General features: G+C 36.9%; 2 long non-coding RNA genes across 2 annotated transcripts; one reads left to right on the top strand and one right to left on the bottom strand.

The window, feature by feature from the left end:
• Positions 1-1,032: 1,032 nt before the first annotated feature.
• Positions 1,033-3,656, bottom strand: LOC116209445. The gene is made up of 2 exons (XR_004157234.1): positions 1,937-3,656; positions 1,033-1,838 (listed from the first exon to the last, which is right to left on the bottom strand). It is a non-coding gene; the product is annotated as an uncharacterized LOC116209445 (long non-coding RNA).
• Positions 3,657-16,629: 12,973 nt separating this feature from the next.
• Positions 16,630-20,349, top strand: LOC116207348. Its single transcript, XR_004156909.1, has 5 exons — positions 16,630-16,881; positions 18,106-18,171; positions 19,432-19,492; positions 19,717-19,873; positions 20,023-20,349. It is a non-coding gene; the product is annotated as an uncharacterized LOC116207348 (long non-coding RNA).
• Positions 20,350-21,036: the final 687 nt, after the last annotated feature.

Consider the following 21,036-nt stretch of genomic DNA (forward strand, 5'->3'; position numbering starts at 1 on the left):
AATTTTGAAATTTTTTATGTTTGTTCTAAGGTTGTAGAGAATTTAAAAATATTTTGTAATTAAACGCATGTTATCATAAAATATTTATTTAATTAAAAATAATTTCAATATCATAATTATTAAATAATATTATAAAAACTAAAAAATAAAATTTATCATTTGAAAATTAAATTAAATAATATTATAAAAACTAAAAAACAATATTTATCATTTGAAAATTGAAAAATTTTAAACACATTATGAAAATAAAATATTCCAAAACTACACTATAAGACAATAAGTAACCATGTTGTGTAGATAATAAAATCTTATTAAAAAATTACTATATTTTGTTAAAAATTTCATGATTTATTAAACATTATGTAACTAACCTTGTCTTGTTTAGAATATTAAAAATATATTATCTTCTATCTAGATTTACAAGATAATATCTATTTAAAATTAAAAAGTTTATGTCTAGTAAAAATTTAAAAATAAAAACTAAACAATCCTAGAAAATTTCATTAAGCAATCTAGGCATTCATCAACTCTATTATGTGATAATAATTTATTAAATAATATTGTAACAACTGAAAAATAGAAATTCAAGTTAAATTTAATATTACGTGATAATAAAATCCTATTATAAATTTGAAGCTATATATTCTCATCATGACCCGAAATTTCAGCTGGATTTTCCCTATATTTCCTTAATATCCGTTATCACATACACTAGTCATATAAAAACCTGCTTTCCATACATTTTCCAATCTATATATATATAATCAATCTAGCAAGCTCTCGCATATATATATATATATATATATATACACATTCTAAGAGAACCATACCTTAAAACCAATCACACAAAAGTTTTAGGTCGTAACATTTTCAAATACATTTTATACAAAAAAGAATAACTATCAAATAACTAAAGTCCCTACCTAGTTCTCCGAGCTGATCCTCGATGTCCAAAAAAATTCTCCTATGCAGTTAAAAACTTATCTGGAAAAATACATGCAGGGTGTGAGCTGCATCTCAGTGAATACTGAATTCCAAAGCAAAATGAATTATTATTAAATAAATATTTAATTACAAACAACCTAATATTTAAATAATTGATAAAATTACATCCAGTTCAACTATCAACTCATCGCACACATATACGGTATATATATATATATATACAAACTATATTAATAATTATATTCAATATAGTAACTAAATTTAACTCCTACTAACAAATACATACAACTCTTCCAACCATTTCTCTAATATCCAATATCACTTAAACATCAAATATCCATTCATTAGCAATCCATAGCAACTCACAACACAATGACTTGACGTATCCAACTCTTGCAACAACACGGCTTTCACAAAATAATTTCAAACAATCTCAAGAATCATCACATCTTCACCAATCTCAATAATCATCACATCTCCAACAATCATACTAGGCAAACAATATACAACACAATCAATCAATATAGTCAGAAGGTTGCATTTCCTCGCAACAGAGTTGTAACATAACCGTGACCCCACACATCTCAAATAATTTATTTGCATGTTCTCGTCAACATATCTCATAAGCAGGGGTTGCCCATTATCCTCCGGCAGTAGGAGTCTAGGCGTCCATTTTATATCCCGCCGGATCAGCGGTCTAGACGTCCCTTTTTGTATCCCGCCGAATCAGCGGTCTGAGTGTCCCTTTTTGTATTTCGCCAGATCAGCGGTCTAGGCGTCCAATTTATATGTCGCCGGATCAGCGGTCTCATGGGTATAAACAATAATATCACAAGTATAAACAATTGCAACTAGATCCTCTCACCTCATATATCCATGCAAAATTATTATTCCTGAATTATCACAATATTCCCTTAAGTAATACTCCGTATAATTTGTATTCATATAATATATATATATATATCATTTCATAATAGAATAAGGTACTCACCTAACACCAAAAAATGATTCACCAAACTTGACCTTCAGAGTGCACAATCAATATCCTCAGCTCTTATCCATCATGAGTATAGCAACAACTAGAACTTGTTTTAGCTCCGCTTATCCAATGGGAAGACAATCAACTATGACTACAAGAAATCAACATTAGAACATCCAGAAAACTGCTTCCTAGGCTAGCAACCTGAAAAAATTGCAGATTTGGGAAATAATATTCCTTAATACCTCCCAAATAGCAGCCCTCTTATATTAAGTCACCAGAGTTACATAGTTCTAGCTTAAGATAAAAGTCAGATGGCTACACAGTGCTTAAAGAGGCAAGAAATTAATTACCCAATAAATAACCTAATAATCCTCCGCAATAAAATTTACCTGCCCTATAGTACCATACCTTAAATATCATCCGCCAAATTCTTACCAGAAAGACAAAACCATATGGTGCTCCAGGGGATTGGCTATAGGCCAAAGGGTACAGAGGATCAACCTCATTTCTCTCTGAAATATCCTAATACAAAAGTCAACTATAACTGGAAACCTCAGCAGAAATAGGATGTCGGTGAGTTTAAAATATAAAACATGCATGGTGAACATAAAGTGATTGAAATCTTTGTAGCTAGTACCATCTTGCATTAATTTCCTCACCTCCACTGCAAAATTACAAAACTTAAATGAACAGATCAGTAGACGCACATTTTCCTGCTGATGCTCAACAATAGACAGACACATATATAGAAGAAGAATGCGTAGATGCAAATAACAGCAAGACACGCGCCATGAAAGGTCCTACTGGCAGCAAACAAAAGAAAGAAACAGATAAAAGAAGAATGCCCAAATGCAAATAACATCAAGATACAAGCCAAATAAAGGTCTGTGCATGAAGTAAGGTCAAAGAAACAAGAAAATCAGCATCACATTATATAAACATCAATTTTTCAGCGGCAGTAAACTAAACTATCCCATGTTTGCTTCATTACGCATGATCAGTCATTCAGCATCCATTAATCATTCAAAAAGCTCCAAATCACCCAAAGTCTTCACTGATCATGAGATCTATTTCGTTGAACTTCATCCATCTGACTCTTAAATCTGATGAAGAAAACACAACCAAAATTGGGGGCAACCATTTGACCAAATATGATAGCTCGCCAATAAACACATACTGAGTATGAAACCAAATAGCTGAGATTAGAACACAAAACCGATCCCAACCCCAGTCGTAAGCAACTCCTGTCTCAAGCGTTTACTGGAAAAGAATCTGCATGAATACGCGATGGACCAATCAGATCCTCCAAGGTAACGTAGCAATCAACAATCACGAAAATTTACCAAAATCAAGAGCCAAATCCAGTTAATGAAAAGAAGGAGGATCCAGGCCAAAGAAAAGCTTCTCAGAATCTCTAGACTCGGCTGATTCTCCACAAAGCTTGATCAAACTTCACGGGAAAAGATAAGATCAACTTCATCCACCATCAACGTCAATCCAACTCGGAACCTACGAATTCTCCTCGACCCTATCCTTCCTCTTCTTCTTCTCCATTGAGTTTGCTCAGCTCGATCCTCTCTCTCTCTCTCTCCCTCTCGCTCTATCTCACCCGCTGATTCTTTTTCTTTTCTTTCCCCCCTCTCTGTCTCTCTCTCAACAGCTCTGTTTTCTTCTTCCCCTTATCCCAGCCGAAAACAGAGCAAAAGAAAAGAAGGAAGAAAGAAACAAAATGAAATGGAATCAGGAATGGCGGTGGAAAAGAATTGCTGGGGAAAATAAGGCCACGTGGGTCCTTTCACCCCTTTCTTTTTCTTTTTCTTTTTTTATGCTCCAGCCACAAGTGTAATATAATATACACAGATATAGCATATGTAAGTATATATGTGTACGTACGTATGTCAAAAAGGTCTCAGGTCTCACAATTATGTTAGAAATTCTTTATTTGTTAAATGTTGTGTAATTAAAAATTCTTTTATCTAGATCTTATCATATAATATCTATTTAAGATTAAAAAAATTTTAAATCAATTTTTCTAGAAAAAGAAAAAAAAATCCGAGACATTTCTATTCAGTAATTTGGGTATTCTGAGGCCGTCATGCCAATCCCACCATATCTCGCTTTCATATAGATATTGAAGATTATTGACCATAAAAGCTCACCATGGCAGTACCTCGAAGTTTCAAGAGATCATCAACACATATATGTTGGGATCCAAAGAAAGGCTCATGGTGATCAAGCTAATTAAAAACCATTTGCAATAGAGTATATATAGATTCATGTCTGGAAAGAGCATATTTATGGGGTGTACGGGACCCGTTCTAACTGACTTGATGCGATCCTTGATTAATTTGGATAAGGCCAGGGTAATCTGATTCATTTACCCCTTTTTTGTCTTTTTGATGGTTACTAATGATTCACTTAGGAGTGAAAGAATAAAGTATACTGGGTGGGCAAAGCATTTCGCCAATCATAAATGAGCTGAGACAGAAAGAAACCTGAAGGGATTGATTTAATTTCCTTTGATAATTAATTTGTTGTTAATTAAGAACTAAGAATTGATATATTTTCGTTTAACGGAATATATCACCGTAGGGATTCCGTTAAATGTATTGTCCGAATTTGAAGACTCCAGTTTGAGGTCTCAGAGGGTTTGAAGCAGTTCGGGGCCATTGAAGTCCTCGGACATCAACCTTTCATCCTCCAGTTACTGCTTGCTTCCGGGTAGAGTTTTGCCCTGTTTCTTTAAACTGCAGCTCATTTATCTCACTACTTGTAGTTCGGGTCATTAATCCGTTTGAATATTCCGAAGAAGGATTTACCAGAATAGCGGAGTAGAAAAGAAAGGACAAGAAGAGCATGATAAGACACTGACCAGCAGTCTATTACGTTGTAAGTTGTTTTACAAGCCCATCCCATCTTAGAACTATACTATGACTCAAATTATTCTTAGCACCATTCCACGGGTACACATGTAGAAATTCAGTGCTTAATACGAGAAATAAGCTGTTCACCTATTTATGTCGACCATATCGATTGACCCTGGTGATTCCACCATACAACTGAGCCGCCTTGACATTATCGATGGTCGCTGTCTCTGCCGCGGGCCTGTTTCCATATAGTTCCTGAGGCGGGTACTGGACCTGATAAGGTCCCACTGTTGGAAACTCTCTTCCTTCGCCCATCCTTTTAGGAGGATTCTTCTGATTCGCTGGGAAGAGGGGGCTGAACTGGAAGTTAAGAGGCGGTCCTGGAAGTGGCGGAGGAGCAAAGGGCCATTCAGGGACTTGGGAGACTACAGTTCTTCGATAAACCATAAAAGGGGAGGGAACTGTCTCCAGAGGGATTTCATTTCGGTGGTAAAGAGAACGCTTCTCTTCCAGAGCTGGGCCAAAGGATCTATCGAATGCGTCGAAATCTGCTTGCCCAATTCGATAATGCCCTTCCTTCGTTGCCATGGAGCACTAATCTGAGAGCTAGCAGCTCGAAACTCTGTTGGAGCAGTGGGTTAGAAGACTAGAAGGAGTAGTTCTTGTCTGTGTTTTTCTGGGAAAAAAAGTTGAGGAGGGGCCTCAATTTATATGGCAATCATGAGAATCCCCTTTTGGGACTGATTCTTTTTCTAGGGCAGTTCAATCAAGAAAAGTAGTATAAACCCAAAATTGAATATTACAAACAATACCATGAAGTTTCTTACGCGCAACGACTTCTTAGATAACAAGGACGGTGTGACTGATTCCTCTAAGCAAGTTCGTCGTGCGAGCCCTGGAATGGTTTCGGCAATTTATTTTTCTAAATGAGTTAGGACCCTAGCCATACGGCTAATAAATGATGACTTCACCTATTTCGAGTTTGTTATAGTTAATTCCTACTTATTGAACCACTTCTGATTAACTTCCTTCTCAAAAAAATAAAGCAAGATAATGTAGCCGATTTTTTTGTGTGTTTGGTACATATCCACCTTCAAAGAAAGCTCATTTTTCATTGTTATTATATACATAGATGTTTCAAATCAACACATGCAATGGAATATTTTCTACGAGATCATGGACCATTGATTCTCAATTTGCCTGCCTAATACCATGCGTATAGATTCCTTGTCCTTCTTCAGTCCCCCTTCCTAAATAATAGATATGTACTTGTCCAAGGAAGTTTCCAGCCCAAAGCTTTATCTGATAATGAAAGGATCAATAAATATGAAACGCATCGGAGTCGATCTCCAAGTCTTGGTCTTGGTCTTGGTCTTCTTGGACTTTAAACTTTGAAAACCATCTCCTTATGGGCAAGCTTGTGAGAGACTTCAGTTACATGATCTGATATTTTGATTCTTCTGGGAAAAGAGGATTTTACTCTTGGGGTATATTCTTTCTTTCCCGGACCGTGAGGCACATGTTGAAGAGATAAGAACTAACTTGGTTTCTTCGTAAACTATTTCTGTAGCGGTTGTGCAATAGGGAAATCTGGGATTTATAAGTAAAGCTAACGCTTTTGAGTACTGGGTCCGTGCTATTACATATAGTATCAGACCGACCCTGACCCACAAATCCCACTAATTTAGGGCCGTGACATAATCACAGAGTGAGTAATTAAGAAAGCGAAAACTGAATTTTTTTTATGAAGATTTCACGTCCACAGTAAACTAGCTAGTTCATATCATCTATTTTTGTCCATTCAAATCCGAATGAGTTGTAACCAAAGAACTAATTTCTTGATTACTTTTTGGGGTGAAATACAGGGCTAAAGCCTAAAAATATAATAAAATTCAATCAGACATTTTACTATGATATGATATAGATGAATGAACTTGACAGGCAAGCTGCCACGGGTCGTCAATCTCCCTGAAAAACCTATTTAAGTTAACTAATAGTGCAACCTTCAAGGGATTGGCCTAGTGGTAAGGAGGAGCGTAAGCATTCACCCGATCCAGAGTTTGAATCCCCTTGAGGTCACTTGCGATGGCTTGCCATGTTTGCCCTTTCTGTGTGTCTCAGCAGGTGCCTATTTTGATTTTATGTTCTTTTTGGTATGTCTCTTATGCCCCCAGGTGGCCGGTTTCCACCTGAGGGGAGTGTTCAACCGTGCTCGACATGGGATGTGCACAATAGTCAACCAACTAGGTAGATTATGATCCCAAATCATTTCACTGAGTACCATTTGGTCCGCATCAATATAATACGAGAATGCGAAAATTCTTCATTGTAGGCTGGATCGTGTGAGCTTCAGTATCGGTATTATTCTGCGACTTTGCCATACAACTAGTGGCATTTTAGCTATGTAAAACTGCCTTCTTTGCTGCTGGAACTCCATACTTATGACCGTAGATCAGAACCAGTAATAGACTCTTGTGATTCCACCATACAATTGAGCAGCGCCGATCCGAAGTTATCTATAACTGCCTCCTCTGCTGCAGGAACTCAACCCACTGTCCCACACCCGTACAGTTCCCGAGACGGGGTAAGGAACCTGATTCTTTTCGTGCACCCCTTTAGGAAGTTTCTGTTTTTTCACTGGGAATGGACAGCTCAGTTGGAAGCTAGGAAGTTCTCCTGGAAGAGGATGAGGATAAGGAGAAACGAGTAGGCTAAGGATTTGAGAAATTTTGGTTCTAGGGTAACGTATACGGAAATGGAATAGTCTCCAGGGGCATTTTGTTTATGCTGGTAGCTATAATGATGTGTCTGAGTAGTCGAAACTGTACACATGCGGCCAAACACTCTAATGGCCTCGAAACCTTCCCGCCCCATTTTTGAAAGATCTTCCTTTGATGCCATGAAATGATTTCTTGAGACCAGCCAGTTGGAGTTGGTTGTTGTCTATGTTTTCTTGGCAAAAGATGTCCAGGGAAGCCTCAATTTATATAGCCAATCCTCAGAATCAAATTTAGGGCCAACCCATTTCCATATAGGTTAGTTTCCAGGTTAGTTCTTTTAGGAAAAGTTGTATGGACAGACAATTGAACTTTCAAAAACTGTAGAAGGACTTCTCCTGCCATGCTATACATTACATGGTCCAAGAGATTAAGGTTCGACTTCGTGCAGTATTCATTTTCTAGATGATTTGATCTATTGAGTGTTCTCTAGCTGATTTGGCAACAATGTCCAATCAGGCACATTCTCAAATTTTCTCTACTGCTAAAGAATGTAATAAGTTCATGTACCCAGTTGATTCTCCCAGACGGCCGAACTGCGAACCACGTGGATTTATTCATATCAGTCGTTATGTAGATGTCCCCAAGCTAGTGGATGCACGACAGATTTTATAAATGAGATTTTGCTTGATATATTTCCCAACTTTGGCCGTTTATATATTCCACCGATATTCCCTTTTCGGGACATTACGAGGCCCAGAAGGCATTATCAACCTCCATCAAGTTGTAAGGAAATGTAAACAAAAGGCTTTCTTTCGGTTAGATGGGAAGGCTTAGATTCTATTCTCATGTCTTGGGGGAAAAGATGATTCTTCTAATTATTTTGGGGGCACTGTCTTTTCCCCAACACCGCCAGATAGATTAAGATTGATTTGGTTTTATTTTGATAATTGATTTTTCTGTTAATTAAGAAATAACTAAGATCAGGAAGGGCAAAGCGGAAGGTTTCAATCCAATGCTTTTTGGTCGAACAAAGTACAGATTCTATTGCTATTTAATAGACCTGCTAAGATATAATGCTACAAGCATTTTCTCGCGCTACACGCAGGTTTTTAATGTCTTACTTTTATTAAAATCTGAACCTAAAATATTATAATAATCTCATTTATAATTGAAGCGTTTTCCTATTTCTTGCGTATGCGAATTCAAGTAATTAACTTTTACAAATTAAATACTATTCTTTTGGTAGAATATAACAAAGAACTTTCTTTTGGTAGATGAAAATGGCTTAGATTCTATTCTCAGATCTTTAGGGAAAAAGATATAATATGCTAATTATTATGAAGCACCTTGAGCAGCATATCATATGCCTCACATAGATAAGAATTGATTTGGTTTCGTTTGATAATTAATTTTTTGTTAATTAAGAACTAAGAATGATATGGTTTCATTTAACCGAATGTCTCACTGGTCGGAATGCCGTTACACATGCTGCCTTTACGGCAAGCTCCACCCCAGGTTTCCTCTCCTTGTCAATCCAAAGTAGCTGTCTCAAATTTATTGGTTATGGTAATCCCATGCCCGAGTTTGAAGACTATCCAGTTTGAGGTCTTACAGGAATTGAAGTGGTTTGGGCCCCCCTGAAGTCCTTGGATATTTACCATTGGGGAATCGTCGTTGCGGCACAAACCTAGGAATTGTCAGTTGACAGGAAAAGAATGCTCGTGCCGGTACGAGGAAAGTTGATCTAACCTGGGTGTGGAAACGCCTCCTCTTATGCTGATAAGAATGCCTGAAAGTTCATCCGGAAAATCGAATAAACAGCTTCGTGCATCCATGAGATCTTTACTACATCTTGTTTTATTTTTAATTTCTACTCATTAATATCTGAGATATATTTCGCATCTATCCATTTGGAAGCTCCGTTCATGGAGCTGAAACAGTTCCATGATGATGTAAAATCCCAAAAATTTTATTCGATAAAATTCATAAATACATCATATAATACAAATTGCTGTACAAATTTCCAAATATATCATAAATACAAAATTGACCGAGTAGTAAAAATCTCACGCTTCCACTGACATTTGGACCAGTAAAACAGCAGACATAATATATTTTTGGAATGAACTCGAAGTCCACTAAATAACCACAATTTAAACTTGTCAGATTATAGCACGGGTTCAATAACATCATAAGAATATCGTCAAGAACTCCAAACTCAGATTGTCCATGTGCCCCCTCCCAGCTTCCGACCACAGTGCGGCTCCATACTGGCATCCTCTATGCTCAAGGTAGCTTCCGACTCAGGGCGCCACAAGACTTGTCAACTTACATCAATCTCAATTTTCACATCTCAAAACCTCACTAACTCATTTTTCAAATATTGTAATTCACCATATAAAAATACATAGATAATCTGTAACGATGACATAACTAAATCAATGCAAAAAATACCATCATAATAACGATAAAAATACCAAGTTAGGAATAAGTGATCCCAAAAGCCTAAAACATCAAAGAATGAACGTTTTCTATTTTTCTTGATTTTTTTTGTCACACAAATCACTCTCAGTTGCCTCTCCATTCGCGACCTCACTCTTTGTTTTGAAAATTGGACAAAGGAATGAAAGGGATGAGAGGAATAAAATGGGATTTTAATGGAAACATAAATTTAATTGGAAGAGTTGGAAGAGCTATGTGTATTTGTTATTAGTAAAACTTAAATTTAATTACTGCATTGGATATGATTATTATTGTAGTTTGTATATATATATATATATATTGTGTAATTGTGCGGGTGAGCTGATAGTTGGATTGGATGAGATTGTATTATTTATTTGAATATTTGGTTGTTTGAAATTAAATATTTATTTAATAATAAGTCATTTTGCTTTGCAATATGGTACTCACTGAGATGCAGCTCACACTCTGCATATATATTTTTCGGATGAGCTAGGAGTTAGACTAGCAGCACAGGAGAACTTTTTGAAATATCGGGGATCAGCTCGGAGGACTAGGTAGGGATTTTAGTTATTTGATGAGTATTCTTTTTGTATATAATGTATTTGAATATGTTACGACCTGAAATTTTTATTTAGTTGGTTTAGTGATGTGATTGAGAAAGAAAAAAAAATTACTCTCTTTTGAGATGTAGATATATATATATTAGATATTGCTGGATTGGTTATATGTTTTTGGGAGTTGTGGAAAGCAGTTTTATGGGAATAATTTATGTGATAATAGATATCAAGAAAATTTAGGGATAAGCGTGCGCACCCGAATTTCGTCTCGTCGGGGCACGCATGCGCGCGCCTATGCAACGCGACTTGGGAGTGTCCACTTTCCCGGGGACGCGCGACGGACGCACATGAGAAGGAGTCACCACTACCTGTTTACGACCCGAAGGTCGAGGGCCGGTGAGTCGCCCGGGTCTAGGGGTATGGATACACATAGTATGCTAAGGCAATGGTCTTGTACGAAATCGAAAATTCCGAATTCGGGGGTTCTATTACGTGTGGGCCTATATCCCACACGCCCTTTCGGTACTCTAGCTTGCTAGGCTTGCCATCTTATTTATTTACCGCATGATTTAGAGTTGCACTCGACTCGCCCGTTTTGACACCGTAAATTCGAAGAGACGCTCGAACCGTCCACTCTCCGACCGGGATTATTACATGAATAAATATACATTATAAACCCTTATATTGTTCTCTCAAATAAATAAATGACAAGCTACAATGACTAAATCCCGGTCGGTTCGCATTCGGCCATGATTTCACTCATGCTCACTGTATGGTTTTGGAAAAGACCGAAAATTAAATTAAATGCGTACTCGGTGTATGGGGGCATTGGACCCCGTGATCGATGGTTATGGGCGTTGGATCCAGTGTGAATCGAGTCCTAAAGGATCGGGCTCGATCCGCATAACAAACAAGTGCAAAAATGTTACAAGCAAGCTCAAATAAACAAACAATGGGGTTTCTTGTTATCGCCGAATTTACGTGAATTAACTAATTATTAACCGAGATATTTTGGCATACAAATCCTACCTTAAAACAAACAAAAGGGATGATGGATAGGGTATGTAGCATTCGACATTACTTTAACGGACCCGACAGACATGATGTCTGTAGTCAAGTCCTGAATGTGTGGGTTATTTTTAAATTATTTTGTATCGTGACAATATGGCTTTTACATATTAAGAGTATTTTCACCTAAAACTCAGAACCTAACCCTCTACTTGACTATTTGTCCATGCTTGATTAAGCCGAGTTTGTGATTAATTTGTTTTCCCATGTTTTGACCAAACCTACACTAAGATTACGGCAGGACAAGAACCGATAGTCACGCCCTTGAATCGGTAAATATGTGTGTATATAAAAATCAAGATTACGTTGCACGTATCTCGGTGCTTTTGAAATTGTGAATTTGAAAAGGGCATGGCTAACAGTTCTTGAACTGTCGACGTGATTACAGATTGTTAATCGGTTCGTACAATTCATTAAAGGAGTCAAGTGATTTAATTTAGCCAAATTTAACGTCCCCATTATCCCATATGTAGAATTTTGGGTTAATTAGAAATTTACCGAATGCTTTAGTTTGAGGATTTCAAGTCATCGGACTAGCCATTAGTGGGCCGCCCAGTAAACTCTAATTTCTGACCGTCTTGAAATTTAAATTTTTTTTTATTTTTTAGGCCGAGTTTGCATTATTAAACCGATTCATGTGAGGTTTTGATCAAAGACACATTTTAAATATTCCAAGAACACGAATATGGACAAAATAATCACAATAGAATTAATTTGTCGACTTTAAGTCCAAGTGATTAATTAAACCATTTGATGTATCCTTTGCATTAGAAATTATGGATCTATGAGCGATTTCTTTAAATCTAAAGCATTTGACTTACGATTTATCATTCAATCAAAACCAAAAATGAAATACGGTCGCATATGATCATATATCACTCACGATCATAACACACATCTCATAAATTGCTCAAGAATCGAATTAAAGTAATTTTGAAAGGATGGGGACTGATTTGGAAATTTGGCTAAAAATCTCGAGGACTGATTTAAGACAGCTTGAAAAGTTTATTAAACCAAGTTTGAAATGGCCCCGCTCATCATCACAGTTCATAGGACCCACTTTATTATTCATTTCCCGAGGTATCGCGCAATCACATCAAATGGGAGTCCTAGACATGCCACTCGGATTGAAGAATTATACCTTATCCTAGGAGATTCCTGGGATCGATTAGCTCGGAAGATCCCGCAACAACCACGGACTTAGGTGGCCTTCAAGTCGGGATCGATCTAAGCCTAGATCGACCTCCACACCGTCTTCGAGCCCCATCAACATCGGCTTATTGTATTCTCGTCTCTTCAATTTTCTTCTCTTCACTCCAAGACTCGAAGGGATATGTAAACAAGAAACGAACACGGGAGAATCGAGGCAAAACCAAATGTTCGGTCTATGAACGAGATCGAGAATGAAACAAACAAGAAGAGCTCCAAGACCACAATTCAAATCTGATCATGACTTTAAAGTCCTCATAACATCCAAAATGGCATGAAATGCCAAGAAAATCGATACTTTGACATCCAAGCATGATAACGACTCATCCAGTGACTCGAAAGCAGCCCAATCGAGCCTTTAAGGCCCTCAACAGAGGATGATCAGCATGTAAAAGTCCTTCACATTGACCTTCAAGAGACTATTAAGTCATGGAACATGAGAAAAGAAAATCCAAAGGCATCTAGCTTCAACAGAGACCCACTTCAAGTGATTAAGGATGACCCCATCAAGTAACTATAAAAATTTAATCAGCCACGTGCTTGCTATAATACAACGATTTCAAGGTCGTACTAAAAAAAAAAACATCTGACTCATACAAGAATTGTCATGCAATTAAGTCACTAACTCACGCTTGGTCTTTAAACATCAAAAGTCAAGTTAGAATCACCTCGAGCGGACCAAGGATCAACCCACAACTCTATCCAGCATTCAGATGGGACGATCTCATCAAAACCATGCCAAACACACTCGAAATAATCAACATAGAGCCACGTAACTCAGCCCATATGATGCATATGTTCCAAGATTCTCAAGATTGCATGAAATAACTCACAATCAATGGAACAATCAGCAGATAACTCAGCCTCATACACGCACGCAGCATTAAATCACGGAAAATCATGTCGAACATGCTAATACACATCCATGGATCAGCACTTAAGTCAGCCCATAACTCCAGCATCATTTCACCCGAGCAAAACCAAGTGCATCGGCCATGAATTGAATGAAACTTTAATGCAATCTCAGCCATGCCCTCAAGTGTCACAGCAAGTTCTAAAATTCGTTCCCACGCATCCCGAATCGAGTGAGAAAAAAAAATCCTGAAGTTCGGCCACACCTTCGGGCTTAATATGTAACCGTCAACATTGAGCTAGGCTACTTCAATATTCCGTATAATCATTCCACAACACAACCCAAGCAGGAACAATTCATTTGAGATTAAAGAAGTTCACCTAACTCCTCTTATGCTCTAGGAAAGTTGTTGCTCGGTGCCATGGTGGAAAGGCTCGAGAGAGAGAGAGATTGAAGAAGAAGGGGATTGCTGCTCTGTGATTTCTCAGTGAGGGTGTTAGGGGAGTCGTCCGATGGAGCTGAGGGAGAGGTAGTCGGGTTAGAGCTGAGAGGAAAAGAAGAGCAGCCGCCAATTTTTTTTTCCAGAGGAGGGAGTTGTGCCGCTCCGATTTTTCAGAGGCTGCCTTAGGGTTTTTTTTTGGAGTGCGAACCAGCTGGAGGAGGAGAGGTGAGGGTGCCCTAGGGTTTCCTCTTTAGGAAAAAAACCAGAAAGAAGAAAAGAAAAGAGAAGAAAACAAAGCTGTGACCAGTGGTCCATGGGATGATCTGAACATCCGGAATTTTCCTGAATTGCTCATGAATCTTTTGGTCTATATGCTATTTTTCCTTAATTCCTACATGAGCTGGGCACATCCTCGTAAAATTTGAAGATCGTTCGACTTTAGGAAGTTCCCAAAACAATTTTTCTTTTGACAGCTGGCCCGAACGCGGAGATTTGGTTCTGATCTGTGAGAATATATTCGATTCTGTACTAATCTAGCCGAAAACATCTCCTATTTTTTTTTCTGAATCTTAAGTGAATTAGGAATCCAATAACGTTGGCCGTGCTTGAAAATACGAAGAATTGAATTTTTTATGGATTTTTTCCCTTGACTGGCAGAGTCTATCACGGTTTAACAGTTTCGGGCATGGTGAGCTCAAAAATTCATAACTCTCTCTCTCCGTATTGAATCTTGGAATGAATGACCCGTCAAATTGAACCTAACTCGATTTCCTAGGTCGAGCATATGGAATTCACCCTTTTAGGTTCAGGATTGAGCATGATATAATGCGTCGAATCCCATGCTCGAGCTGTTGTATTCACTGTTTGGGCGCCCCAGCTCCCACGAATTTTATCTTTTTGCTCGAATGGGCTCTCGACGTGATTTTTCCATTGAAATGTCCTCGACTCACCAAACCTTGATTTAAAAATATCGAACTTGGTTCTAGGATCCACGAAGATAGTTGTTCTCACAGAAGAAAATGGTACAGAGACATGATTTCCCCTTTGTCCACTTCCTTCAATTCGAATATCGATAATTCGTGCCTTACTCTTCGGGATCAATTGTGTGTGCTACAAAATTCCATATGTTGCCCTCGCCATTTTTTTGTTAGAGTTGTGGAACCCTAGTCGGGAGCCTTGTTGATGTCATATCTTAGAGCCGGTGGACCAAAATGGGGTGCTGACAATAAGCATGGGCTTATTGTGGAGATTTTGCTAGGATTTCTTTGAATTCCTTGCTTGTAAATATTTGAGTTGTTTATGCTTGAATTTATTAGTGAATAAGCATAGGCTTATGTCTGCTTGTCGAAATTTACATATACATTGCACGATAGCGAAATTGATACTAAGCAGTTGAGGAGTGAGTACGGTTTGGAAATGATTGTTTGGCAGAGGCCATCGTGTTGTTGTGGTGAAGTAGATATATTATTTGACTTATTTCCAATTGATAATTGTAGGCCATGGCTAGTCACAAATTTGGTATCCTTTGTTAGGTTCGGGAATGCATGACTGACTGGTGTACGCACTTATGGTTGGTTTAAGGTTTTAAAGAATTGTTTTAGCTTGTATTTAATTGTCTTGAGTTACTAAACTTATGACTTCTATTTCAAACTTGCTTTTGTACATAATTGTCATGATTTAGACTTAAATTTCATAGAACATGGATGAGTCACAAATATTGAGTTGTTGTTCGATTCTCGAAGATTTTCTTTGAAATTTTGGAGACTTTGCAATGGGATATTTTTTAGTTTTGTGTTTGTGAATGCCTTGAGAAGTTTTTGCTTGGGTTAAGGAATAAGTAGTGGGTCTTAGGTATGTTTATTGAAATTTACATAAGTATAGTTCACTAAAGACATTGGTAAGTGAGAAGCACCTCAGGCACCCCATTGGTCAAGTTTCTCATGAAATCATCGTCAGGATCAGTTATTCTTTGAGTTCCAAACGAGTATTGAAATCAGTTAAGTATTAAAGACGAGATGCATCTCAACTAAGCATATATGATTTCACAAGAATTCCTTATAGATCAGGTTCAGAGGTACTCTTTTCAAGAAATTCCTGCGATTTTTCAGCACATATGCCGGATTTATTTCACTGAGATATTTTCTGGAGCATCAATTATTCAATGTTGTCTGTCATCCGGCGTTCTCCAGTTCCAGCTAATATTGATTCCAATTTATTTTCTTCTTTATATCTGCAACCAGTCAAGGTTGATGTTACTGTGAGGATGCTATAAATCATAGATCCTCTAACTTTTCTGGTATCACATATATAAATTTCGAGGTCGAAATTTTATTAGTGGGGGAGATTGTGAAATCCGGCAATTTCAATTCAAATATAACTAATCATATACGTGATATGTATTTTATATGTATATATGTCTATATATTGCTGCTGGTTGACACCGCCGATTTTCGGGCTGTGTTCTTCGAGCAAATAAAATAGAGGAAACAGAGAGAGAGGGATAGAGATGAGAAGAAGAAGAAGAAGAAGAAGAAGAAGAAGAAGAAGAAGAAGAAGAAGAAGAAGAAGAAGAGTGAGAGAGAGACAGCGGAGTTGAGAAAATTCGAAGGCGAAGAGGGCTGAGCTTCGGGGAGCTTTGCAACGGAGCAAGAGCTCTATTATTTTCTTTTGTACTACGTAGGACAGAGCACCGTGAGGTGACTAGAAGTACACCAGGGGAAGAAACCGAATGGACGAAGAAAAGGAGGAAAACAATAAGCTTTGAGTTCTTGATTAGTAAGTTGATTCTCCTAACCCTAGACACTCTTATTCACTGAGTTTAGGTGCGAATTAAGCCATTTTCCTCTTCCTTTCAGTTCGGTCTGAGGTTAGATGTACTCACAAATCGAGTAGGTTCGGATGTGGCTTAGTTCTCGTTACGTAGTCTGATTCTTCTAATTTCATGGGTTGCATAGTTGGTCCGATTTCATTCAGCTGAGAATAGGTTTCGAAACAAAACTTACTTTGATGTTTACAGGAAGATTTATGCGCATTTTTCCCATCACACTTTAGTCTAAGGTGTGGTTTACTGATTGGATAGTGAGATCGTGTAATTAAACCGTGAGTTTGATTTGATTATATGGCTGGAATTTATCTATATATAGACAAACACACCACGCATCTTTGATATTTGGAAAAGGAAGATATGTGTTTTGATGAGTTTTAATGTTTTTGGACTACCTAATACGTTATACGGAGTTGTATTGATGTTGGTTTGAGCTAGTTCTATTGATGATATTCTTTTAATATGTTTCTTGAGAGATGGTGGAGCTTCCATTAATGTCTGTCAAATTTTGTTTAAGAGCCCCCGAAAATTTGGCTCTTTGCTATGAGAATATGGTAAAGCTTTGAGGTAATTTTATTGAATTATTTCCCGTTGTTTGTTTGAGATTTCACTATATTTGATTGCAGTATGCTTCTCAAATTGCTAGGGGGTTGTGAGGTAGATAAATTACTGAATTTGAAGGAATTGGGGAAATGGGTCAATTTCAAGGGGAAATTGTTATTATTCTCATGCTTTGCTTTAAAATGCCTAGCTAGTTATGGCCAATACATCTATTTCTCAACTTTGTTGGGCTGCTAAGTTATCATTTGTTATTATAGCTTTAGTAAATTAATGTAGTTTAATAAACAAGATTGTAATATATGTTGGGTACCAACTTGCATCATTCCATGAAGCATTATTTTGTAGATTGATCTAAGATAAAATTATAAAAAGATCATGGGGGTTAATAAGGTGTTACTTTCATTAGTTTTAGTGCTAGATAAGCATAATAGAGACTAGTATTGGATTGCTTTTTAATGAAAATTTTTCTAAGTCATATTGAAATTGAGAACTAGCTTGCAATATAATATATAATTTTTAGGGGAATAAACGTACTGTCAAAGAGTATAATTAGTTACTTGGGGATGTGATATATGCTTATAAATTGGTTTCTTGTTAAATTTATTATTCGTCAGGGATGGAGTATACCAAAGCCATGCAGCTTGAAGACTTGAACATGGTGATTTATTTTTGGGAGCACGGTGAGTACTTCATTCCATTATGAAATGATATATATATATATATGTTATGTGAGTATTATATTCTCTTGTAAAATGATGTATTATAATTATATAAATTATTTAGGAAAAATATTGTAATAGTTAGAGATTAAGAAATCAGTCTTGCCATGTTGTGTGAATTGATTTGAGAGATATTGTCCTTTTATGTTTCATTTTGATTTGAGATATGCAGTGTGATTGTGTATGAGATATGTTATGATAACATGCTGCCATTGTAATGTGATTGGGCTTGTGGTTGTGTATGATGATATATGAGGTGGGATTGCATGGTTGCAATCGATTATGCTTGTGTTGTTGTTTAACTATAGCCATGGGACCGCCGAACTCGACGGATTATAAAATGGGCCTGATCAACTGTTGGACCCGGCGGAATATAAATAGGGGCTTGATCGGCTGCTGGACCCGGCAGAATATAAACATGGGCCAGATCGGCCGCTGGACCCGGCGAAATATAAATTGGGGCCCGATCGGCCGCTGGACCCAGCGGAGTATAAACATGGGCCAGATCAGCCGCTGGACCCGGCGGAATAGAAAAAGGGACCCGATCGGCAGCTCGACCTGGCAGAATATAAATTGAGTTTAACTCTTACTGCCATAGGTTAATAGGCGGCCACCGCTTATGAGACATGGATATTGGGAGTTGAGGATGATATGAATGAGATGAGCGGAGTCACAGTGCCGTCATAACTCTGTTGCAAGAAAATGCAACCCTATGGCTATATTGATTAGTTGTGTTGTATATTTTTGTCTGGTATGTTTGTTGGAGATGTAATCATTGCTGAGATTGCTGGAGATGTGATGATTGTTGAGATTCTCTGAAGATGTTCTGTGAAAGCCGTGTTGTTGCTAGAGTTTGATCTGTCAAGTGATTGTCTTGTGAGGTTCTATGGAATGCTAATGAATGGATATTTGATATTTATGTAATATTAGATATTAGAGAAATAGTTGGAAGAGCTGTATGTATTTGTTATTAGTAGAATTTAAATTTAATTACTGCATTGGATATGATTATTATTGTAGTTTGTATCTATATATATATATATATATTGTGTAATTGTGCGGGTGAGCTGATAGTTGGATTGGATGAGATTGTATTATTTATTTGAATATTTAGTTGTTTGAAATTAAATATTTATTTAATAATAAGTCATTTTATTTTGGAATATAGTACTCAGTGAGATGCAGCTCACACTCTGAATATATATTTTTCAAATGAGCTAGGAGTTATACTAGCAGCACAGGAGAACTTTTTGGAATATTGGGGATCAGCTCGGAGGACTAGGTAGGGATTTTAGTTATTTGATGAGTATTCTTTTTGTATAGAATGTATTTGAATATGTTACGACCTGAATTTTTTATTTAGTTAGTTTAGTGATATGGTTGAGAAAGAAAAAAAATTTACTCTCTTTTGAGATGTAGATATGTATATTAGATATTGCTGGATTGGTTATATATTTTTTGGAGTTGTGAAACGCAATTTTATATTAATAGTTTATGTGATAATAGATATCAAGAAAATTTAGGGGAAACGATGATGAAATTTCGGGTCGTGACAAGAGGAGATTGAGGAACTTGGACGTGAGACAAAGGACCACCGAAGCAGAAGCCTAGATCGTAAGGTAGAGGCTGCACGATCTTAATAACATCGTTTTCATACTATTCAGTAAGTTCTTGTTCTCGTTTCTGAGTTATTTGCATCGTTCTAGTTTTGGTTTAATTAGGCTTTGGGAGATAAAACTCATAGGGTCGTTAGTGGCAACTCTTCATAGGAACCTTTACTGACCCAAATTTCTCAATGTTTTCACTGTGCAGATCACTATAATGCTCTAGGATTTTACGGAACCGAATTTGGTTGAATCGTTTGGAAGATATTCGGTTTTGAAGTTTCTGCAAACATGATGAAAAGTGATTTTTGAGCCAGTTTTCTGATCTGTTTTCTTCGTCCTTTGGAATTCTGTTTGATTCTGATCTGTACCTTGTTGTTTGGGGATTTCTTAGACGTCACCATAGAGTTGAGGCAATGAACGATGTTTTGATATCGATATTTTTAATCAGTGAATTGAAGTTATATGAATATGTTTGAAAGCAATATTTTGACATGATTTATTGGTATGAAGTTTAGTCAATTTATTTTGATAATTTGTTGACACGAGTAATTATTGATCGAATTATTGAACTCATTTGGCTCGAGATATTGTTTTACAAAAATATGTAGTGATCGAACTATTGAATTTACTTGATATAAAATATTAATTGAAAGTGATGCTAGTGTTTAATCTCATGTGAATATTGAACATATTATTCTATCTTCGGAATATTCATTTATTTTAAGTTATGAGTTTACAATTATTCTATCTTTGGAATATTCATTCAGAATATTGGTACGAATCTTATTATTGATGTAAAGTGAATAAATATAATTGTTTATAATAAGATTTTATACGGTGCTTGATCCGGTAGGAGTGAGTTTTGGTTACTTACTAAGCACTTCCCTCACCCTTTTATAATTTTCCCCTAGATTTGGATTCAGGAGAAAATGAGAGCTAAGGCACTAGGTGGTTCAAGGATCGTATTGCTAAGAGGATATCGTACCTTCGAGATATTTTCATTTTTGTTAGGATTATGGAGCTGTTAAGATTTCATTGCGTATCCACCCATTTGGAGATTATGTTTTTATTAGTTTTTAATATAGGACAACTTTGGATTGTTAAGTAGATATTTTTGCTAGATGGCTTCACTTGCTATGAGGTTTGTCTTGACCTTTTAGTGAGCGGCCAGTCACATTCCTGTTAGTCGAAAATGGGCTGTGTGGCAAACATACGTGGA

This window comes from Punica granatum, chromosome 5, assembly GCF_007655135.1.
Source record: "Punica granatum isolate Tunisia-2019 chromosome 5, ASM765513v2, whole genome shotgun sequence".
In the NCBI taxonomy this organism is placed as follows: domain Eukaryota; kingdom Viridiplantae; phylum Streptophyta; class Magnoliopsida; order Myrtales; family Lythraceae; genus Punica; species Punica granatum.